Source organism: Polyergus mexicanus, unplaced genomic scaffold (assembly GCF_030449975.1).
Source record: "Polyergus mexicanus isolate NDT 795.1 unplaced genomic scaffold, iyPolMexi1.0 SCAF_13, whole genome shotgun sequence".
NCBI lineage: Eukaryota > Metazoa > Arthropoda > Insecta > Hymenoptera > Formicidae > Polyergus > Polyergus mexicanus.
The window spans coordinates 7,149,478-7,175,757 of NW_027223333.1; the positions used below are offsets into that span (position 1 = coordinate 7,149,478).

The 26,280-nt window shown below is 39.7% G+C and overlaps 1 protein-coding gene across 3 annotated transcripts in view; it reads right to left on the reverse strand.

Moving 5' to 3' along the window:
- The window catches only part of Olf413 (DBH like monooxygenase olf413), a 253,229-nt gene that overhangs the window by 59,272 nt on the left and 167,677 nt on the right, over window positions 1–26,280 (reverse strand). The window lies entirely within an intron of this gene.

A 26,280-nucleotide genomic window follows, 5' to 3' on the forward strand; every position in this document is an offset into this window, starting at 1 on the left:
TTTTCTCTGCCAGCCGTCACGAGAGATCTGCTGCTCCTGCGGGGCGGACACCACCCGCATCAGATAATATTGAAATTGATGATAAACATTTACGGGAGCGTTTTGTTACACAGAAAACATATTTGGATCATTGTGCGCGCGGCCGTATAACCGCGCGGCAGATTATGAATTCAAGGGGCCCGGCCGGGCCCCGAGAGGCATTGTCTGGTGGCCCTCTCATCTCCATAACGGGTCCTTCTCATCTGCTCCCCCTTCTGCCCTGCCCATTGCCCCTCGTATCTTCCTTCTCCCTTCATCGCCGCGGATGTACCAAGAGGTCTTAAACTCACTCTTCCAACGATGGCATCTCGCTATGCGACGGGCCCTACCCTTCTCACTCCCACCACCATCCTTCCTGCTCGAAATCTCTCGAGCTACCGTTCGAATGCGATCGCGTTGCTCTTTGTGGGTCCAGGACTCGATCCCGATCGCCCGATTGTCTTCTCCTCGACCGTGTGGCTTAAATCGTATTCGAAGAGATACGCGAGGCCCTTATTGTACGCGCGCGCGTATACGTGTATGTGTATGCGCGATTGCATGTTAAACGCGCAGACGATATTAATCCTTTCGACTCAAAATCCCTTATGCGAGATTATAAAAGAGACGAGGAACAAAGTTGTAAATCACTTCAAGTCATGAATAAAAATTACGAGCTCATTGCATCGCATATCTTATTTTTCTATTTTCGGAACTTCTTTTATACAAGGGTACATCAATTTTCCATTATATCATCTAAATTACTGTATACTCTTTCCAGGAGAAACTTCGTGTATTTTCCATCGCTATATTTCCTTCGAATTACTCTCACGAGGATCTCGCGACACCGTATCGTATTAGTCTTCCCCGCGTCGTCGTTCACGTTTTCATGGCCAACTGAGCCGGATCTTTCATGTGTGTGCGCGCGCGCGTGACCGGGCCGCCGCTACTAATATTTATCCTCCAAGTGACACCGGAGAACGCGTCCTTCGACAGGACACTTTTATTTTCCTGTCGCGATACGAGGTCGTGTCCCAGGGTGGCCGCGGGCTCGTCCGCCTCAAATTGCTTCGACGGATGCAGTGACTCGAGCCGGCTAAATAAAATACAAACGGCCTTGTTGCGGAGAAAAGAGCTCTCTATCTATATAATTCATCGAAAGTAAATCTGTTTTCTGCTTTTTCTCGCTCGGATCTGTCATCAGAAGATTGCTTCAAGGTAATCCGCCAAGGTAAAACAAACTTATCGCGAGATAAAATGATATCGAACGAACATAGAAATTTATGATCAAGTTGGGAAAAATAATCAAAGGATAAGCCTATTGCATTCGTTCGTATTCCTTTTTGAAATATTTATATACAATATTCTATATATACTTGTCATACAAGTATATACGTATAATATTCAAGGAAGCGAGAATTATATACAAAATATAACATATTTCACGATGCACGCACAGTTTTTGTATTTTTTGTTTTACCAGGTGACATCTTGAACCTTTTTCCCGCGCTCTGATCTCTCTCTTTTCCGGTTTATTATTATTATTATTTGTTTTTTAAGGAATAACTCCGCGGGTCGAGGGTTAATCGACTCGTAGACGGTGGTCCCCTTAGAGGCGTCCGGACGGATCGCAACAAATGTTTCAATCCTATTCGTCGTTGGACGATGGTATCGTCGCGAGTTATCGCACGGCGTGATCTCCGACGGGTCGGTCATAATCCTCGACGAAGTTCTCGGATTTCTCCGCTTTTTACGGCGCGCCCGCTCTTTTGACACTCGCCGGTGTGTCGCGGCCGCGGCGACGTGCGTCGACGGCTTTGTGTGGCAGGACGTATGTATATGTATATATATATATATCCAGAAATATAAAAGCGAGAGATCCCGTTGGTTTCTCTCATACATCCTCTACCCCTTTCCTTTCTATTCTCATCCTTCTCCTCCTCTGCAGATCCTTGCCGTGAATCGACGCCGGCGGTGCGTCCGTCGGATTAAGGGACTTATGCTCGCCGTGACAGACCAGAAATAAGATTAATCCCCCCCCTCCCCTCCCGTCCTACCCCCGACGGTTTAAATAGCTCGCGGCAGTGTTGTTTACTGTGACAACTGTTCCCCCTATAATGCAATATAATTCGTATAGAACAAGTTAAATATTTTTTATTTGTCGAGTAGTAGGCATTATCACGTCATTCTGGAAATTATTATTCACGTTCGCATTTGTTTTAATCATAACTTCAGTGAATCTGGTTGCAGTATAAATATTTCTTTTTATCATATTTATTATTTTCATAAATTTAATTATTTCTCATATTGGAAATTATTCCGTAATTTTCGCTATCGCGTTAGACTGTGCCAGGTATTTCCACATTTACCTTAATAATAAATTAATTTGATATTTTAAAAGAGAATACGTTAATAATAGTGATAAAAAGTGATTTTACTTGATTCTTAGTATTTCTCAAATATATATTTTTATATATTTATTATTTATTATTTTGTTCTGCATTTTTTTTTCTATTCCTTATTAAAAATTGATTATAGTGAAAATCGTCAGACGCGATCGACAGAATTTTATCAAGTATCCACAAGCACTGCGTGCTTTGTTATCGTGAATTTTAATAATTCCATTTTAATAGTTTGGATTTATTTTAATTACAACTTGATCCCGCGCTAATTAATACCCGCTGCGTGACGTTACCACAAGGATCCGCCGCGTACCGTATCCAGGAGCAGCCTGTGCCGCGAGGTCCCGTCGCGGGATGTTGCTTAAGCAAGCTCCGTACGTTATTAATAAATTACTATACACCCGGGACGTTAATTACCGGCGCAGTCTCCGCGCACAGACAGACGCCCGGAATAGAGAGAGAGAGAGAGAGAGAGAGGAGAGAGAGAAAGGAGAAGGATATACAATTCCTAATTACTCGCGCGCCGGGCGTCGCTTGTTCGCGATTAGAAAACGACGATGCTAGTCGCGCGAAAAAATCGCGAGCGAGACGAGCTCAATTATTCACCGTATTTCATCATAATTGATGCCCGTTGCTGCAAATTGAGAACGCGGAAATGCCGAAGCGAAAATTGCACGTGTGCGATAAATCTATGTAATAAATGTGGAAAGTTAGAGAGAGAAAGAGAAGAAGAGAACGTTAATTATGCTCTAGGGTAAAATTCTTCCCAAACAACTAAATTAGAACAAGAGATACGTAATATAATAGATAGTAAAAAAAAAAAAAAAAAAAAAAAAAAAAAAAAATCAGCTTCGTTATATCTTACAATTCTCGCGCGCAAAAAGAATCTCTCATCTTTTAATTAATTCAAATTCAAACTTGATAGAAAATTTTAATTTCAAGTTTTAATGTCCAATGTTCGATATTTAATATTGAAAAATCTTAATAAAGTCGAATCTAATTTTCGCTAAATAACGACGCTGACAATTTGCTTTCGTTATAGGCAGATTGCTTAAATCGGCGACATCAGAGCAAAGAAAGGGGAGACACGATCCCTAATAACTTGCGAGACAAATCCAGCGAGACAAAGCCGACGGATGAAAAAGCGCAAAAGTTGGGACAAATCGTGTGCAACCGCAGCGACGCGCTTTCTCGTTTTCTCTATCTCTTTCCTTCGTTTGTTCGCTTACACACTCGCTTCCCTTTTTCCTCTTCCTCTATTTTGCGTGACGTTCTGCAGTCGCTGACTTATCACTTCCTGCGAAGATCAACGGCCCGCGATCCACGAGACAAACGATCCGCGATTTCTCTATTTTTTTTTCCGTTTATATTTTTCTTTTCAAGCGAAATCCTGGCAGACTGAAGGGACGCCGCATTGAATAGGATAAACAGTATAATATCGCGTGTAACTCATCTTTGCATGGCTCGAAGGGATTGCGATAAAATGTCATAATGAACGTATGGATAACGAACGTTTGTTATCTTTATAAATGTGATGAAGAAAATTTTGAAATAAAATACTTCAAATTTTAAATCCAACACATTACACAATACAACAATGCAACTGTGCAATAATATAAAAGAAATATTCATCTGAGAGATTTCGCGTTGACATTTTTATTCATCAATTATACATACGTGAAAAGTGTCTATAAATATTTATGCTTTCATGATTAATTACAGTTATGCAAGATAGGGGTAAAACAGAGGAATTTATCGAAATTTAGAAATTAAAAATTAAATCGACTACTTGCAGAGATTATAATACAAAAATAGCATCATAATTACAATCAAAATAAAATCGGAGTAAATATATATTTGCGTATTAAGTTTTTAAAGTAAGTTTTTTATGTAAAAATTTTATAATTAAACATCTCCCAAGTTTCTTAAAAATAATTCATTGATTAATAATAATCACTTTTCTCTAAATTTCATCTTAAATAATAAGCGAATTATTCAGAGCATTACAGAAATAATCGCAGCCAATAATTGCAGTTATCCCTATCTCTTTTGCAACACGATAATAAACTCCTCGCATACTATTTAGCCTAATTCGCGAGCATCCGCCGCGAGGGACACACGGCTACAACTTGTCGACCGGGTATATGCGGCATTTTCGGGAAACTTGATGCCTTCCCGCGCCATTCCCGCGAGAGGACACATACACGTACAAAGTGTGCAAGTGCTGCTGCATAAGCCCGCTGCAGCGATCTTAACTTCGCTTTAATCAACGTGCGATCGCGAATTACGAGCCCTCAGTGGGCCGTGCGACGAAAATTTCTTCCGGTAATCCTCACGCGTGCCATTGCCCCTGTGCAAACTGCTGTTTAACGATCTGTTCCCCTACCTTTATACCGCTTATACCGCCTCGCGATCTCACCGAGTGTATAGCAATGCTCGTTTATGCTTCGACAATACGCAAAAAACGCATCATTTTTTTATGCTGCTTTCACTTTTCCATTAAAATGAACTCGACTATATTCTTAAATACTTAACAAAATATGAAATAATTAGTACAGAATTATATACAGAAAAAATTATACCTTGTAAATCTTTACAGAATAATACAAACATGGCAGAAATGGCTGAGTAAATTTGGTAAATCTGGAAACTCGCTTGAAATAAAATCAATCATTTACTTTAGTTGTAATCGAAAAATGTGAAATAATTAACAGATTCTCCAAAATTTACGAATATAATTATGTATATATATAATTGTATTGTTTCTTCTAACTAGAATTATATAAACTGGAACTATAAATGTAATTGGAATTTAATATAAAAATTTTTTACATATCTTATTTCGATATTTATTAATTAAATTATGATATATTAATAATATTAATAATATCTTGATAATTTTAACAAAAATACAAGAGAAGAGATTCTTTGACTATAAAATAACCTGAAAGTATTGCGAATGCTCAAGTTACGTAACAAAATTTATTTTTTCGAGATCTCATGCTTGGGGATAAAATCCTAAAATAAGTAAAAGATCAATAAGCACGTGTTGATTCGCGCTCTTTCTGTCACTAGGTATCGCACACTCGCGATATCGACATCTAGCGCAATCGCAGAATGATGTTATCTTACAATTAAACAGTTTGATGGACGATAGGCCGGCGTCACGATTTTTTCCAAAGGCGAATATCCCACCAAGCATTTTTCTCTCTATCGCCTTGGCGATAGAACTTGGCGGTATGCGATGGCGAGCAATTATTGAAAAACGATTAGCCGGACCGCGGAATATTTCGCAATTCTGATATCGACGATATATACACGCTTCATACCTGACAAAATCGATCGCCGTGAGATTGCACCGTCCACGACAATCGTAAAACGTTTTAACGAGAGACCGCGCGCGTTAGCTGGAATTGACATCTTTTTTTATCAGTCTTAATATATTTCAGACTAGTGGCGTTCTATGTGTATGATAGCGTACTGTAAAAAAAAATGATGAAACGTTCGACGACTAACTCTTGTTACCACCCATAAACGCAAATGACGCGGCCAATTCACTCGTTTTCCGAAGCTGATTGTCTAAATTAATTGTATATAATAAAATATTTGACGTATAATAGCAAAACTTTTTTTAATATTATATATAATATTATTACAATTAATTATTTTTTTAACATGCGTTATATATTTAATAGAGGATTATATTGCGATATAAATCGTAAATTATTAAGTAAAATTTTTGTATAAGTGATTTTTTTCTTCTTCTTTCGACGTTTCATTGAATTCTAACACGATAAGTATGACACAAAGAACAAAATCAAATAATCAATTCTAATTTAACACTAGTGCACAGATAGACATACAAATAAATATTACATTACTTTACAATACTTCATGAAATTGTGAAGCGCTAAAAAATTTTGCTTCTCTCTCTTTATATATGATGTAATTAAAAACTCAAGAATTAATAATTATAGGGAACGAAATAAATAGAGAAAGGGAGATAAAAAAGCTAGGATAATAGATACTTATAAAAAATAACACTTTTCGATCCTTCGAACTGGTAGAACGAGTCCTGCACGTTGGAGGTCTCTCATGCCGATAAAATTAGCGGCAACTGGCCCCGACGTTGCTTCTCTCCAAGCATCGTAAAGTTGCCCGTCCATGAGCTGTGCTCTCATCCGCATGCGGTTTGTCGTTCAACGATATATCTGTCGCCGTTAAAGTGCAGCGAGCGATCGAGATCGACGGGATAGCGATATGCAGAGACCGAACGAACATGTGTGTCGATCGCAACGCGCTGAAGCGTGTCGTAAAATGATTCCCTCGGAATTAAATGAGGATATAACGTTTCTCCACAGCGCAATATTTACGACCAACGATTTTATATGGCATATTGATCTGATATCGTATTAAAACTTGACGAAATTTCGAATACGATATGATGAGAAATTTGAGACATTGTGACAAATGTGTGTAAATATAATATGTTTTTACATTGTTACAGTTATGTCTAATTATTTCCTGGCATTACAAGCAAAATTATAATTTTCACAAGCTACATATAAATTTTTCTTATTTTTGTATATATTCCATTGGTTATTAAAAATTGTACAAAAAAAATTCTGTATCAAGAGTTATTAACCATGCTTCTTTTTCAAGTTAGACAAAAGCTGAGAAAATATAATTTAAATAAATTGAAAACATAGTATAAATATATATGCGCCAATTTTCTGCCACGATCAAAGATAACAATCAAATACGCTCGTATTACTTTGCAAATTAATTTGATCTTGAAAGTCGCGCAAGAATTATACTTCGCCCGATTCGAAATAAGATAATTTCAATACAAAGACGCGTGATAAATCGGGTTCCATCCCGTTAATTCCTCGTCGAATGTCTGAAAGGGTTTCTTGATAACTTATTTATTCGGGCTGCCTAGCGGTTGGACGGATGACATTCATTTAGTCCCTTGCCCCTCTCCTCGTCTCCCTTTCCATCTCTCCGACCTTCTTCCATCAGCCGCGTCTCTTTTTCCATCTGTCTCGAGGGAAATGCCGTTCTTCCCGTCAGCTCGACGTCGCTCCCGCCAATTTCTACCGCACTTGAAAACCGTAAGATCGCGCGGAAGTGAATTCCCCCACGACGGAATCTTGTTTGAATGTATTAAGGCGAATTTGCACGGCTCACTTTAAATGTAAACCAAACGAACGAATGATCCAAAGTAAGGGAAAACATCATCGGAATACAAAAAGTGTAAAATCGTTACCTGTTTTCGTTTCATTTTGGATAAGCGTCAAAGTAAAATATATAAACGATTTTTGTGTCTTGGCTTTATATTCAAAATACATGCGTATACTTTTTTTTCAAAAAATATAAGAATACAACAAATAGAAATGCGAGAAGAATTCTTTGTGAAAAGCTTGCTTTCATCATGATAATGTTTGTCAATTATTAACGATATTATTTCACTCGTTCGATCTCGAAAAATCCCCTCGGGAATCTTCTAATTGATCGAAAGAAATTTATCTGTATAAAGTTAGCATGAACGTATTTTGGCAAGTTTAGCCGAAGCTCGTTCCGAAATTATATTGAAGGCACGACGTTACCTACATATTAGCCGCCATTATTCCTCTCGTTCGTATTAATCGAAGAAGCGACGCATTATACGCCCGAATGCAACTTCCTTCTATGGGAAAATGTACACGCGAACGCGTAATTCACAGTCGTACGTCAAACGCGATTCGAGCCGTCGCCCATTGTTCGTCGTTTAAGGAGATAACGTTAACGCTGAAGATCAATGCATCGCGGCTGGATGCCTGCGGTGTTAAAGTTTTGCACCAGACATTCCCATCAGACACAACCAACAATCAGCTTATATAATTATTTCTGAGCGGATATTCATGTTTCGCGTCATGAAATTTCTGATCTTAATTTAAATCATTAATTGTCGTCATTTTTATTAATTGTCTAATCTTTATTAATTAATCATTGATCTCTTTAGGAAATATAGCTATGTTAATTATATTCTTGCGCATTTTCGCACGCATTTGCTCAAGGCAAGAGGAAAACAACACGTTCAGAAACTCTCTCGTATTCGATTTCCATCAGAAACGAATCCAAGTTCGATGCGGAATTCGTTAAAGGTCTTTCTTTGAAAGCGGAATCGCGCTTTCTGCGAGCGATTGTCGTCAGAACGGCGTCTTGTCATTTCCACTCTTCTCTATGCTTTATCTCGAAGCTGATACTGTTCCCGCGTATGTCGAACCGGCATGGCGAAGGCGAAAGCGCTATGTCGACGTTGGAGTACCGAAACTGTCAGCGACACCAGGGTAAAACACTGAGTCTTGCCGATTCACAGAAATACGCGTCGTGAAACGGCGAGGGGGTTGGATAAGAAGGAGAGGAAGTGACAAAGTACCGCCGGTATCACGCTACGTTTCCTTCTACATTGCGTAGTTCGACGCTGCTCTTTTCGGCGGGCTTCTCGTTTTGTCGGGGGGAATATAGAAGAGGTCCCTTTTCTCTCTCTCTTTTTCGTTTTTCCTCCGGTCGTCTCAACTTCGCGGCTCATTGCCGTGCGTAGGGTGCTCTTTCCGAATGGCGAAAACGACACAGCTGTGAGACATGAGAGGGGAATCTCGAGAACCGTCGAGAACGACAAGCAATAATTCATTTTGTGGTCTTCGTTGTCGACCGCGATTATTGCTCGCCAGATAATTATAATCGCGCGAGAAATGAAGTAATCATCAAAAATAAATTGACTAATATTTGAAATTTTCCGAAAACTTATTTTTTGGAGGTAAACGAGGATAATAAAAAGAAGAAAAATATATTCTTTTAATAGAAAATGAAAATAAAGCACAAATAATAAAATACACTTAACTACAATGTGATTGACATTGTTGTTAAGTAAAAATGTAACGACTTTTTCTACATAATATAGTTATAGAAATTTATATAAGGCTATTTATAAAAATAGTTTTTTATTTATACTTTGATTTCAAGTGGCTTTTAACACTGAATTTTAAAATATCGTACATAGAAAATTAAGGAAAGTCGAAGAAAAAAAAGCTCAGACAAAAAATCATTTATTTCGTCGCATCTGAAAGTTGGGCGAGATAAATGATAATTTCATGGCACAGTACGTAATCGCATCCCCGAATCGTGATAAATCGTATCAACGATTATTTCATGCCTTAAGAATTCTGGGTGTTCCCCGCGGTTTAATTTCGTGCGTTAATTGGATGCGAGGAGGGGTATCGGACGCTGAACTACGAGCGGAGTTCCACGGAGTTAGAAATGAAAGCGCCGTTAAAGCGAGCCATTAAACGGACGTGGCCGTTACGCCAATTAGCCGTAATACGAGTTAAGTAGCCGAATAGCCGGAATTTATCCCGAGGCGACGAAAACCGCCAGTCTGCGGCTTCCTACGGGCTGATAATCTTAACAAGGCGAGCGAGCGCGGATATGTCAACCCGGCTCTCCCTGCATTTTGTGTCTTACACACGACTAGAATGGCGCGAACGACACGGCTCAACAATTTGTCGAATTCATGGATAATTTGTTCACGCCGCGGTTCCGAAATTCCAAGATTCTTAAGATGCTATCGCGCTCGGAATTCTCCGCTGGAATCTCCCTTTCGTCGAGCGCTGACCAAAAGGTATGGGTATCAGCCTTGGAGCGTTTAATTCGTGTAAGATTAAAGTGTATCGCATGATGATGATATAATGAATTAAAAAATTACCTGCGAGAACAAAAAAGAAAAATTCTCAAAATTTACACAAGTTATCTGCATGAATAAAAAATTGTTAATTAGTAATAGCATATTTGCACTTTTTCATGCTGTTATATTTAATTGCATACTATCGAAAATAATATATTTACGCGCACTTTAAGCAGAAAAATAAAAAATCCTAATGACTCTTTGACCTTATAAATTAAAATCTATCTATGACAACCGTGCTAAAAACAAACTAGTACACCGGTGATTTCACGTTACAGATAATGCGGCGCCACTGCACGAGTTATTTACCGTGTTTAAAGTGAGCAGCCATCCCATTATGCGACGTATGCGCGCGCGACCGCTCACGCACACATAGCCGTACAGTAAAGATTGCAAGTCGCGCGGATAACAGCATGGTCCCGATGAACAATAAGGCATAAAAAGATGCGTAAGCGGTCCCAGGGATCATCGCCATACGAAGGCAGAGCGAAGGTAAAGAGTCAAGCGAAGCAAGAAGGATAGAAAAAGAAAAAGAGAGAGAGAGAGCAAACTCGAAGCGAACGGCTGAGCTATCATTGCATCTCCTCATTACCATAACTAGTTCCTCCCCTTCATCCTCCTCCACTTTTTCCCCCACTGTTCCTCTTCTGATCCCGGCCTCCATGCATCATTCCTGATACACATTTACGCACACGGTCCTCCAAGAGCTTTGGAGAAAAAGAGCTAGATAGAAAAAGAGACAGAGAGAAAGAACAAGAAAGAGAGAGAGAGAGAGATTTGAGGGACCAAAATTCTTCGGAAGGCCAACTGCGGCAGCAATGGCTGAAGGTCCAGAGATATGGACGTACGCCTTATAAGATGAGACAGAATTTGAACGAGCGAGTAGGACGAGGGTAGAAAGGGAGAAGGGCGCGCGATGTGAAATCTCCCAGCTAGATAGAGATGGTTTATGGGCATCGCGGTTTCGCCGCAAATCGTTATTACGATGCCGTTGCTCGATTTGCCTCCGCAATCAGCCAATATATTAGATAGAATATAATGAAAATTATCGAAAATTATTAAAATGAGAGAGATTATTGAAAGAATTGTATAATATAAACTTAATGTTTTTATAAAATCTAAGTACAATGTATTAAACTTCCTTCCGTCTGTCACACACACATACGCGCACGCACAGCTCTCAGCTGTTAATTTTTATTTAAATCCGCGGATGAAAGTTGTGTATATTTGTATATTTGTAGAGTATACAAGCTTGCACCGTGTGTATTTATTTGTTCGTTGCGATAAATCGCCAAATTCGCAAATCGTGATATATGCTGTTCCAGCGAAAACCGCAATGAATATATAAATTTACCGAGGCAGGTCTTATCTTTATGAATGAGAATTCATCGTCCGCTATGCTTCTCCTACCGTTTCTTCTCTCGGACTTTAGCTTTGTTTCATAAATGTTTGCTCCAAATTATACGACGAACAAAGATAAATGGTGTCTCGTGACTCTCTTATATCATAATTTACAATTTTATTACTATTTCATATATTATTGTTACATTTTTCAATTTTGACATGTAAAATAAAAAAAAAATATTTTTCGCGGAAGAGAATATAGTACAGAATATTACTAAATTAAAAAAAAAATGAATCAAATTTTTTAGAATGCGTTGTTACATACAAATTATAAAAAATATAGAGAACCGTTGCTTCAAATTTATGACTTTGAGATTGACCGCCGAAAACGACAGTCCTATTCTATTTCAGTCTCTGCTATTCGCATTATAATTCGGAATTGGTCCATGAAGCAAATATTTTGACAGGCGAGAACAAGCGAGAGAAAACTGACCGGGTGAAAAGATTCACGCGAGATTGCCGGCGTTTGTTGGCTGCAACCGCAACAACGGCAGCTCTACAGCTGTACTTCGAGATATGGATGTTCGCCTTATAAGATGAGACAGAGCCCGGAGGGTGGCAGGAGAGGCAAAGGGGAAAAAGAGTTGGGACGATGCAGACAGCATGCATATTACGCCTAACTCTTGCACATCTACCGTGTATCTCATTCTTCGCGAACAATACGTTGAATTAAGAACTTTAGAATATCTTCTATAAATATTACTTTTGCCAAACTACATTAAACTTTTCATTAGTTTTACTTTATCAGTTTTGATTTTATTTTATTCTAGTTTATATCATATAGAAACTTCGTTTTACTAGCATATTTCATTTACATTATAATTCTTTTTTGCTTAATTCTATATTCTTATTTTATATATTGTTCATATATTAACGTACTTGATATATTAACTTTTATTTTTCCTAATATCTCATTATTGATTATACTAAATTCAAATTTAATATTTCTTGATTTCAAGAAAGCTCTTAATAAATTATCCATCAGCTCTAAAATAAATCTAATTTATTGTTCTGATTACTTCGAAAATTTAATTACATCTCTTATTTTTTATCTCTGAAAAATTCTATTTTATATCTCTAAATATTTTATATCTATTTATATCTCTGAAAAATTACTTCCAAATCAAATTGTGTATGTATATCTTTGTGGTCTATATATATATATATATATATATTTGTCGAAAAGTATCTTTGATTATTAGGATTATATTCTAGTAATCATTAGGCATATCCGTTTAAGTGTATCCCCAATAGTTACAAGGATCATGATTGGGATAATAGGAAGATAGAAGAGAAGGCGAAGAGAGAGAGAGAGAGGAGAAACACATGATATATAATCATATGTTTGTGATCCATTAAATTACACATTTATATATTTTCACATCCTATTCGTATTTTAAACTCTCTTATGCAGATTTTACAAACACTTTATCACTTTATTCAGAATAATTTAACAAACAATTTTAAATATGATATACAGGGTGTCCGACATGTAAGTAGCCAAACGAAAAGTCGAGATAGATCGGGTCGCTCAGCTGATACTTCCGACGCTAAGAGACATAAACAAGTAATCCATTTTACATTTCTATCGATCCCGGCCCACCGCTTCCCACGCGCTCATTGGCTCAGACATTTTAATTAATAACATAATAATTATTGCGAATTTAGCAAAATGGTATAGGACTTTTCGCTTCAGGTTGACCCGATCTATCTCCACTTTCTGTTTGGCTACTTACATGTCAGACACCTTGTATAATTTTTCATATTTATATTATTAAAACAAACGCGTATCATTCAAGTCTCTATGGTCGTAAATAAATTAACCTAACGATGACATCAATTCAATCAGCCGTATGCAATTCAATCAGGTATAACGCTATCGTGCGAGTCAGATCGGCGGCGCGACGCGAGTTTCGTAAAATGAGGAATCTCATCGTCAACCGGATCGCCAGAGGCGTAAAAACGTGTCACGCACGCTTCACGCATGAGGGAAGCAAAAAGGAGGTAGCGGCCGGTTTTTGAGATCTTGTCGCGGCAATCTCGTTTCGTTCGCCAAGCGTTAACCTCGACATTACGTAGCCGCGGTTATACCGAGAGAAAAAGAAGGAACGAAACAAATGACTGAAAGAATACACCGCGAGAGAAATATAATGTGCCGTATGTGACTTTAATAAAAAGTACGAAAGGAACGAAGCGACTCGACCGGTTCCACCTTCGATAGTCTTCGAACGCAACCGAGAAATATTGTTTAATCTCGTCGCGGATTTAACGAGCATCGCTCATTAAGGTATTAATTAATGGAATTTGCCGCGCGCGCGTGAACCAAGGCTTCCGGGCGGAAGTTGGGTCGAGATGAAAATAATGGGATCGTCGAAACTTCAAATGGCAACGTATCTACACGGTCGTCGTGCTCCTATACGCGAACTTTACTGTACGCGACTTGCAAAGTTACAACTTGCGCGAAGACTATAATATATGTACGTGTGTATTAAGCCTCGCAGTATCCATATATTACGCTCTAATTCCCTTCAATCGCTATACGTCGCAGATTATTAGATCAGATTTGACGCGGTTACTTACGAAGGGTATTAAATTTAATCGGATGAAAATTTTCGTAATCTTATTTAACGTCAATATTAAATATGGAAGAATTGCGACTTATAATCACAGCGTTCACTTCAAAAAGTTTACTTTTACAATAAGAATCTAGAATAGTATAAAACTTTGTCTTGAGATCGTACGAGATTCGATTATTATCGAATCTCGAAAACAAGCGATTGATTGTCGGAATCCTTCGAGTCCTTAAACACGAATCAATTGTTAGCCAGCCGCTACCAATTGAAGACTCTCCGGATCCTCTTTGGGGAGAGGGGGGAAAGAAGGGAATAAAAGTTGTATCGTCTTTGAAGAGCGACGAACCATTTTTGCCTGGTCTCGAGAACGAACAGGACTCTCGGGAATTTCGATATAATGTCAGAGTCGTAGAGGATGTGGGACGGCTTGAAGCCGGAGAACAGAGGTAGTAGTAGCGGGAACGGGAAAGGGTTGCACGAAGCCGTAGGAGAAGAGGTAAAACTACACGACTGCACCAAGGCTGAGTCAGCTCCGAAGTCGACTTTACACTGGCGCTTGTTACAACCGGAGATACGGAGGACGAGCAAGGATAAGAGAGACGGGAACAGGTGTAGGAGGAAGAACGGAAGAGGGAGCCGGTCCCCACAATCCTTCTCTATCCGGTCACCTAAAACTCTAAGTCTCTATCTGTTACCTCTCGTTCCGCAACGACATCTTCCTCCTTTCCTTCCCATTCCTCCCCCGTTGGTGTAAGCCAGTTTCGCCCCGAGGATTCGCGTCCTAAGCCGGGACTCGTTAAGAGCTGGCAGATTTGATCCTTTGTATCGTCCCTGCAATGTGCTCTAAGGCCGTCAGATCCCTGCTTCGTGGACTCTCGCTCGGGCTTACGGATAACGCGGGAAATAACGAAAACAATTATTAAGGATTTCCCGCGTCGTCGTTATCCGAGCGCGAAGAAAGCATCGCGATAAAGAAGAGAGGGAGGAAAGGAACGACAAATGTGTGCCCTCTCACCATGCTGGATTAAGTTCCGAGACGGTTATGGATCGCGCGAGTGCAGAGGAGAACGATGTCATAAAAAAGCGGATTAATCGGGGCGGACGCGCTTCAACTCCGCCGTTTCTTGCGTGAACTCTTTGCCACCATGTAATAGCACGGCGCTACGATAGCTGCGATTAATTTCTTTTTGTCGTGCGTAGCATCGTGGCCTTCGAACAGTCTCGTCACGAACACGGGATCGAGGTTCCACGAGAGCGTCAGCAAGATTTTCCTCAAGAACTCCAGTAAAACGTCCTCTTGTTCTATTCTTTTTTCGAACAGGTACAGCCACAATTAATTTTCCATCCAACCCGTCGAGGCTTTGGTAAAACCTCTGACACGCTAACAGATATTACTTAATAGCTTTGTAGTTATAAATGTGTCTTCTCATTTGAGAAGAGTGAAATTATTTGTTCTTTAAACAGAGAGAGAATTGTACGTGGAAAAAATCTCTAATTAGATTTAAATTATAATTATATATATATATATATGAGATTCGAGAGAAAGTGTTGAAAAATGCGCGCATTTTTCAACACTTTCTCTCGAATCTCCTTTTATTTTTATGCGTTCTCATTTATGCTAATAAATGTAATTACAAACTGCAATTTCTCTCCATTTTTATCATGTTAATTATATAAAGTCTTTTTAACCGTGTTCTTTTTTTCGCTTTCCATTCGTGCAATGACATAAAAATAATATCAATAAATAGAAAGCCGTGGCCACTTCTCGTCACCCTCATTAACGTTTACACGCGATGCCGATTTCACGGGATTCGGCCGTAACGAGTCTATCAATAACGATTCAAATAACTCGGCGCGATATAGAGGACGAGGGAAGAGATCGGGCTGACGGGACGGCACGATAAACGTCAGTCCCGGACCACTTGAGCGATGTCGACACTCGCGTGGCTTCCCACACGCTAGCGTGAAAGCGACGGACAGCCGCTGACGGTATTTAAAGTGCCTCACATCGACAAGTGCGGCGGCACGGCACGAGGGTTTCCTTCGATTATCGACGAGGGAGCTTCGCACGACCTCCGTCGTTTCCGCTTTCTCACGGGGATCGCGCATTTTCATCTATTCGCGTCTCGATATTCGCCACCACGCCACCACGATAGAGGCACGTGAAAGTCCCGTAAAGGAAGGTACCGTAATAATCATTAGAAACGGAGATCCCTCAACGAAGATTGCGTGGAAAAGAACTTGAGAAACAGTAAAATCATGCGTGTGTATATGTTTTGTTTCTAGATATATTATTATTCCGTGCGAAAATTATTACTGTCATTATCATTTCTTTGAAAGGCGAGTTTCGAAGAATTATAGAGCGATCGCGAAATTCAGACGCGCGACGAAAAATCGATAAAATGAGATTGCAGCGGCGTATATGATAGCATCGGTATATCTAATATGACGGTGAAGTAAATCAAATCGCGAAATCATTAAGTGACGACGACGATGGAACACGAACGCGAAGCAGATTATTGCTGACGCACGATTATTGGCAAAAAACGCTCGCGATATAGTTATACCCGAGCTCATGTTACATCGCGGCATATATTAAAGACCGGTTGTGGGCTCTTCTAGTCAATTTATATGGTGGTTAAGCTCATCATGGCGAACCAATTACAATGTAGTATTCGCATTCAAAACAGGCACTATGATCGCTCCATCGGTGGTTAAGTGCGCCGAGAGATGAGCTCGGAATTGCATATTGAGTATATTCGTGTAACACTTTTTCCTTTAAACTTGCTGGATCGGATTAATTAAAATCGATCGTATCTCGTATAAACGATCAATAATAATTGCATGCGCATTGATAGATATTGCGGATGCGCTTTAAAAAAATGCACTCTATCTATGCTTTCCTCTGTTTCTCATAAATATCTATGATCTCTAGAGTTAAATTTTAACACAATCTCAGAAAATCAATACAGAGAATATGTAGTTCGAATATATTTAATTATATCATACATTTTAAAATCTACTCGATGTTCTCGCGTAACGTTAAATATTATAAATCAGGACAAAATGTCTGATAAAAAATAAATTGTATTGTAGAGATGAAAATTGAATAATAATAGAATATGTTCAAATTTTCATTATTGTCGTCATTAAATTTGCAAGTTAATTTTGAAATATACAAACATATTTCTGCTTAAATGTCCGTCGAGGGAATGGCACAAGCGTCAAAATAAGTGACCGCATTAAAAATTAAAAGAAGCGGTCGTCTTTATTTATCGCGCCGGCCATAAAAAAAGACACTCGGCGCGGAAAGAACCGAAAGACAAAGCCGGTTTATCGGTAATTGGCTTAGCCGCAAGACGATCGATGAATCGTACCGCCGTCGTCGTCGTCGTCGTACGGAACCAATAGAAGTTGAACCCAATTTGGCGGACCTCGGTAACTTTCTTCTCTCGCACACCACGGCAAAGCTGCGTTTCGGGAAATCCTCGTTTCGCACGCGGGAACTTATTCCCGTTGCGTCTAATTCCGACTAATTGCGAATTAATGGCAACGGCCGCCGTCTCGAAAGTAAAATATCGTTACGTCGATAATCTTGATTCGCGTTTGCCATTTGGTTAATCGCCTGTCAATTGTCCGGGATCATCTCGGCATTCAAACTTTAACCCTTCTCTATCGGAGCGCACAAAGATACTCGTGCGAATCTGACTCTCCGTTTGTTTGTGAATTATAAAAATGGGGAAAACTTATCTTTATACTTAACGATATATTCAAATTATAAAGCGTATTTTATGCATTCGCCGTCACTGTCCGTCGCGTTCGCCAATTTATCGGTATCGTTCCAGCGCGGCGACGTCTCGCTTTAAATTGCCATAAAGCGACAATCAATTACAGTAGTTACGTATCTCCGACGCGTGCGATCGTTGGATCGCTCTAGTTTGGCATAATCGCTTGGCATAGCCGTGTTATTTATCGATAGATCGTATTTTACGGCTCAATAACTGCGCTCCCCCGTGTTACATGGCTGCGAATTTGCATGCGTATCGGATCGCTTGTCACGGACATATCAGCTCGTGATAACGGAGCGGCATATTTGACGGGGTTCGCGATTTTCGCGCGACGCCTCTCGCGATATTAATCTCTTTAACGAATCGATTCTCTCTTCCTCCCTCTCCTCCCTCCCTTCTCAGTAATTGTTATTTTATGCAGGTTGCGTATGTTTGACTCGCCGGATGTATTCTGTAAAATAATTGCGATAATTGAGCGAAATTATGTATAGCCGGTATTATTTCCTAGTGTATTGAATTACAATTAATCGATAATGTGCGACTATACTCGTGGATAAATTTTTAATCGCGTTTCGCCGATTGCACATATCGCTCTCGTCCGGATAATTTTATATCAACGTATGGTATAAAATCCTCGTATGTGCATAAATGTTTAAGCTATTTCGCAACGAGAACATGATGGTATTTCGAAATGACAATAATCAATGGAACTCGTCAACATCGTGAAATGGGGACGATATAAAAAATAAGTGTAGTATTATATAATATTACTGAATATTATTACATATTGTATATATGGTCGTCGCATTATAATATTATTTTATAATATTTTTCACGATATAATAACAATTTATTCTTTTTAAAAAAAATTACATGTTCGATTAATCTTTTCCTAAATTATTATCAGAATAGATTGTTTCTTGTGTGTAAGCCGATTTATATACATTCTATATTATATTCTTCATAAGACACTTTGTAAAGTATTCGTCGCGCTTTATTTTTCTCTCTTAGCGCATATGTAATCCATTAGTCGCGAAGGCACGATAGTTCTTTTAGTAGATTAAAAAAAAAAAAAGAGTTAAAAACGTCTGGCAGAAGTGGCGTCGGTACAAAATTGCCATCTGCTACTTCTAAAGGAAGTCGTGAAGAAACGCTTCCGGCACATTTGCATTATCGTTTCGCACAACAGTCCCCCCCCAAAAAAAGCAATCGTGCAAAGCTCTATTGAAATTATTTATTTTTTCAATATGCGGTATAATATATTCGACATTTAAAGTTTTAAAATACTCATCGCCAACGGAATGAAATCAAAACTAAATAAAACGAGGATCAAATACAAACTGTGAACTATTGGAAAATCGTTAAGCTAGAAACTAATAATGTCTGAAAAAAAGAAGCCAAAAGAATGATTAGAGACAATTTCTTTATTATTAATTATTTGAATTTCGCTGCGTTTGTTTGGCACATAATTTGGCGTCTCGACATGGAAAGGCTGAGCGATTGAAAGCGAATAAGAGAACCTCGTTAAAAGATTCTCGAACACAGTCGCCTCCTTCTCGAAGGCAGTCGAGAGATGATAATGCCAGTTGGTCCCCCAACACAGAGCGCTCGTTCACGCCCCGCGTACAGGAATTTTGACAGTAACGAGCCGCCGATCGGGCTTAATCTATCGAGAAAGTAGCTCTCTCTAATCGTCGGACGAATCGAAATGCGCGTTATATGTGCCGATCTATATGTACGAAACAAGATGCGATTTATTACCTGCAAATGCAGTTCCGGCTAGCATCTCCCGGTTCGTTTTTTTTTTTTTCTTTTTGATTTGTCTATTTGCACTATCTGGTTTTTTCACGCGATCGAGTTTTCCTCGGTACATCGGAGTGATACGATTTTCGATAATATTCATTTGGGTTCATTGGAATTCATTCGTGTTCCAAAAATATACATATATGGACGATTGATAATGCTAATTGTCGCAATTAAAAAGTTGAAACGATAAATTACTATCTATCTTTTTAAAAAATTAAAAGAAACATTATATTATAATTTATTCATTCAACATCATTAACATTTACTTCTTTCTCTTTTTCTCTCTCTCTATCTTCTCAGAATAAACTATTGTCGCATTTAATCTCTTCAATTGTCCACTAGCTTATGTTAGCCACAATAGCTATAGCGTCGCTATAGATATAATAGATATACCGTTTTTGTACTACGTAGGGTAATAAAAGGTACTAGTTTTCTCTGATTAGGTGCAATCATTATATGATGATTATCTGCCATTAAGATACCAAATAAAGCATGTTACATAATTATACGATGAGAAGATACGATTGAACAATTTGAAATAATCAATATATATTACTTTACGGAAGTACGTCGCGAGGTAAACAATATGAATCAGCAATATAAGATTTTGTCGGTAAAATAAAGAAACGATACAAAGATGAGCGCCAGTTTCATCTATACGAGTAAGCGACATGTTAAGGAACTCGGCAATGTTATATCCAACAAAAGGAGAGAGAGAGAGAAACGAACTACGGAACGTTGTTCCGAGATTCCTTCCGGGCATGCGAAACGCGAGGCGATCCCGAGAGTTCATTCCGAGTGCCATAACACCCAGGTTCTGACCCGGTAAGTACCGGCGCGAGAACGCGAGGATGGAATCAACTTGGCCAGAGGCTCATCGTCGAGACGGCGATCCTCAGCCGCCGCAATTTCGCGCATTCGCTCTGCCAGGGATTTCTATTGCGACTCTCTGCGACGGGATGGGAGGGAAACGCGCGGGGGGCGGAAAGGGTTCAAAGAGTGCCGCGACAGCACTCGCGAGCATGAACGCGTACATATACGTACGCAAATGGAAATACAAGCGCATCGCGTATACGCGGCATGCACGTGACTGCGTTTACGCTGAATCCTATTTGCCTCGGCTAAAATCGCATCGGGGGAAATCCCGTGGCAGGAGTGCCTTGGGAATAGCCACCGCGCGCGCGCGCAATAGCTTCCACCCCGCTGCGCTTCCCCCTCAATTCCATCTCCCCGTAGTTCTCCGCAAACGGTGCATCGCCGTATGCAGATGCATCGTTAGCATTTTTACGCAAGGACGTCGCGCCGGCAGGCTTTTATTTCCTCGTTTTTCCCGCCTACTCCCCTCGTCGCGCGCGCCACTGAAAGGTGATTTAACCCTTCGTGGCGACTATATGCGCAGATAATAATATCCGCGAAGACTTGAAAGATTTCGATTAAAGTTGTAAAAAATTTGCCAAACCCGCTGTTTCCGGCTGTTGTATAATTATAAAGGAGAAAGAGTAATGTAATTAAAAGTTGTTATCGAAAAGCTATGATCGAGAAAGGCACAGCTGATTAAAGTTCGTTAGCGGAATTATGATCTAAAAAGTGTCTAGTAGAGTGCCAGTTTTTTATAACACATAGCCTTGATATATATATAGAGAGAGATATACACTTCGAACTTGTTCCTGTAGCTACGATCTAGAAAAGAAGTGACTAAGCAGAATCTATTATTACGCGGCTATGATCCCTTATAAAAAGTAACTAGTGTCGCGGTGCCATAGATATGATCTACAAAATAACTAAAGCATTGACCAAGTATGTAACACGTGTTTAATATCTAAGAAGACACGTGTCCACAACTTCGCCCGCATGTCAATTATTCGTACATTACGTGGCAAAAAAATTATACATGCGCGCATTTATACTCTTTTAACAGAATATAAAATGCAACAGAATACAAATGCAATGTTTCGCAAGTTATTTTTTAACAAGATATCACGCTTTTCAAGACAATGCGAGATATTAAAAAATCACGCTGGAACGGTAAATTGAGCTGAAAGCTTTGTGCGGCATCTCGCGCGGAGAAGAATGCGTTAATCAAATAGCGAAAGATGCGACGATACAAATCGACGATAGAAGACAGCCGCGAATGACAAGAGGGAGGGAAAGAACTGCGCGCGCCAAATATTTTAATAAAGCTGTCCCGCGAATATCGCGCGTCATCTGACAGGCCGCAAAACAATACGCGAGGAACATAACGAATTAAACATCTCACAATTGGATGCAATTATTTGGTCTCGTTGAAAATGCAATCTGCCGGGGCATTACGGGGGATTATAGGAGAGTGGGCGCGTGCAAAACGTCGAATGCGCAATTCGCGCGCGCTTTATTTCGCGCTCACACGCACGCGAACGGTTAATCTCGCGAGTCTTCTATGATTTAGCGATATCTCCCTGTTGCGCCGACCTTATTAATTCAACCAGTTATTTGCCATATTCTCCTATCCCTCTCTCTTCATCCCTTTCCCGTGCTCTCTCCTCTCTTTCGTCCGTTATTCCGGTTACGCGCACGAATTTCACGAGTAGCGCGCGCGCTGTGACTGGCGGTATTACCGGCTGTATTATCATTTATTCAACAAACAGCTAGACGCTGGAGGCATGCAGCGAGCTGCGGTGAGATTTACCATGCAAAATAATTGAGTTGAATATCGGGAGTTCGAAAGAAGATTTCGATGCATCTACTCGCAAGATTCTCGCAAAAGAACAAACTTTTTATTATATATTTATTTATAGTTGCGATAATAATTGTTCTCTCGCGGAGGAGAAAGAAACGTATATATTTAAGCGCCGCAACAACGAGCATTCGTAGAAATTTCTCGGTAAATTGAAATTCGTTTTTTCCCACGTGTAATGCATACGATATACGCAATCAGAGTGACTTTGCTCGTTACGTGCCAGTCCCCTGCGTGGACGAACACTCGGGCGATCTCTCTCGATGCCGGTATGCGTATCGGATTCCAGCGGGACGTCGTCTCTCCGGAGCGTTCCATCGCCCACGCAAATGGCGAATTAAAGTCGCGTATCGACCGAGGGGACGACTGCGGGACGAGTGAGAAATCGAGCGGAGTAGCAGTCGTCCGGCTGGGTCCGGATGCCCGCGGCTGGTCTGGTTCTAAGATTACGATCGTAACGAAAAAGCTTCTCGCTCCCATTGGAGATGCCAGCCATCCCCCTCCTTTTTCTCTCTCTTCTTCTTTCCGTCTCAACTCGCCTCGTCTTTTTTTTCTCCCCCTTTTCCTGCTCCTCCTCCTCTATCGGCTCCGCTCTTTCACGACGTATGAGAACGTCCGGCGACGCGGCTGCATCGCATAGAGCATTGCGCGGCATGCATTATGGAACGAGCGAGCAACGACTTTGTCGGAAAAATTGCGGACACACGAGACGGACGCGATCTGTAAACCGACTACCTCCTCTCTACATCTATGCCATTTACAGTGGAGCAGTGTTTCCCAATTTATTATACACCGGAATCCTTTGGAATATCAGCAGTCAGCAGTCAGTAATAGTATGACATTTGAGGAGAGAAACCTGAATAATTTCTCTCTCTTTCTTCCAATATCGTTTTCCGTCGCTCTTGTGCGTATCCCAGTTGATCAATTTATACAATAGATCTTATAGAAGAGCGATGCTAAAGCACATTTTAAATTTTAACAATTTTGCCGCTTCTATTAAATGTACATCTGAATTAATATCATGATATTATATTGAGATTTCCGTCAGCATATATTTTTTGCGTAATAATAATACGCACGCAACTTTGAGATGTTTTAAATCGTATTTTAAATTTTATTTTATTTTATTCATTTTTTTATCTTGATCAAATTGATTTACGTATTAAACTTTTATAAGATAAATACATTGCAGCATCTACATGCGATTACTAAAAGTGATCGAAATAAGTAATCAAAATTGAATAAATAAGATATCATGCGAATTAAAATTATTGTCCTCGTTTTCATTCCACCAGAGATTTCAGAGTATCGGAGTATCCTGGATCATATCATTCAAACACCGATATAGAAATGTCCTTATGTACGTACCGATCCACGTATTACCGGCCTAATCACTTTCGGTCAATCCTCACGGTACTCGTCGTACTTCGTGGAAGATTGCTTTTCTATATTCCATCTTCTCGGTTACGATTGCTTTCCACTTTACGAGAAACGGGAGATCTCTAATAATGTAGATGCGGCAGCAAGCTCAACATCATCATCGACCAATCGCGATCGTATAAACATAAGCAATTCATTTTCTGCAAAAACGAATTCCCGTTTGAATGAGAACGGATATAAAGACGATTTATACATTTTCTTAGAGACGTATTATTTAAATATTGTAGGATGTCAAGCACGCAAGTTATCGTGTGACAAACCCATATCTCAAAATTTATATTAAATATTAATTAGACAATTTCATTAGCCGAATATTTTTTATAATAACCATTTATAGATCACATATTAATAATTAAACACATATTTCAAAAATTATATTAATTAACACGTACACACACTTTTTTCATTAGCAAAATATTTTTTATGGTAATCAATGAAATTATTAAAATAAAAGTATGAAAATATAATAAGAGTAATAAGAACATCAAGTGTTTTTTTTTATATATCTTTGGTTGGAATAACTTCATCGCAACTTTTCTTTGATTTAGAGAAATCTACGTGTCATATATCGCATTATAATCTCGCTGAGAAATTTCATAACACGATGGCATTATATGGCTCGGGTCAAAATAAAAATGGACAGAGAAAGCATCCGCGCGGTGTTCCTTTGACGTCCTAATATGCGACGAAAAGCTCAGCGCAAAGTAGCAGCCGTTGATAAATCTATGCGGGATAACTGAAGAATAATGGCGAAGCGAAATGAATGTTTCGCGGCGTTGGTCGGTAAAAATGTGGTAAAAAGCTCGTACGATACGACGAACGGCGCCCTTCTCTTTCTCGTTGATTCAGTTCGCCCGCTTCGCGAAAGAGATACGGGGAGAGAAAAAGAAAACAGGATAAAAAAAAACGGAAAAAAAGATGAAGAAGAACCGACATACCCGCCGTGTTGTAAAAGAACCGGGCCAGAAACTGTCAACGGCCGCGTAACGCGCTGATGAAAGAGTGGATAGCGTGTAATCCCCTTCGCGTCCAGTCCCCGAAGAGGGTCCCGCGTTCCCGGATACGCGACTAACGACGTTTTAAATTTAAAAACGCCCGAGAATAATCCGCGTGGCTCCGCCACGAAAATTCCCGTGGAAATCGCGCAAACTAGATTACAACGCCCGGGCCTTCGCGGGAGTCTCTTTCTCCTCTCTTTTTAATGTGCCGTAAACGCGTCGGACTCTCTGTCCGAATGACGTCTTGTTATTCAAAGAGCCACCCTCGCCGGCATTCACGTCGCACATGTACATGGTATTAACGTCCGAACTATTATCCGCGGCGTTGGATTTAACCGCAGTGCGGACAGTTTATGATATATCCGAGGAAGGTTTGCGGATCCGGGTTTTGCAGGCGCGAGATTAAATAGAGTTATATAGAGCCAAAGTTGCATGATCATTAGCGCGAAACGTAGCGTTCCTTTTATAGAGGTGACGCAATCGTACATCTTACATCATATACGTTGAACTGTGACCTCGAGTAGAGAAAATCACATCGTATAGTAATTAAAAAATGACTATTATTTTTCTCAATGAAAACATTGCAATTTCTCACTTTTCGAAGGGCTAGATTGTTTCGCACCATCTTTTACAATAATTAAAGATTAAATATACTTTGAAAATTGAACATATAATTAAATAATATATTGATTTTTTTTTTTAAGAGAGAAAGAGGGTGACATGTATGGTAGACGCAACGTGATTAGCTGGTATAAACGGCGAGCAGGTTTATTTTATAGTCGCGCAAAAATTCTTGATCGCGATGAAGATGGGCAGCATCAGGATAATGAGCAAGTTACGGGAACCACATTTTCGCGGAAAAATTACGTAAGGCAATCGCCTCCGCGGGCGAACAAGTCCTCGATGTTACCGAGTGTCGTGCGAAATGAGGAGAACGCGTAATGACAGGTTGCCGGCTTTAGTGGGCATGATTGATAACTATCCGATGCGCCGATCGAAACGGGAGAGCCATTACTTATCTCCCGAATGACTATCATTAAGCGCGTTCCATCGCCAATGTTGGCGTGCCAGGGCGGACTTTACAATATTCAAAGAGGGGAACTCCACTCGATCAGTAGCACGGAAATAATTATTCTCGATTATTCTCGCCCCCTCCGGCACTTTGCCGGTACATAAGCGGGACGCTGGCGTGGTTGATTTAAATATCAGTGAGCTTTAATGCGAATACTTTACACGGTAACTATTTCCATTTGCAGCTCTCGGTATGGAATGTGTCCGATATAATAAGAATCAACACAGATGTATCAATGTTTTCTTATCCAAATGTAATAAACAACGATAAATAATAAATTTCACCGCGTGCGCGCGGAAGAGCATTGCTATAAAATTACTTAAAAATGAGAAGTTGATTTCTT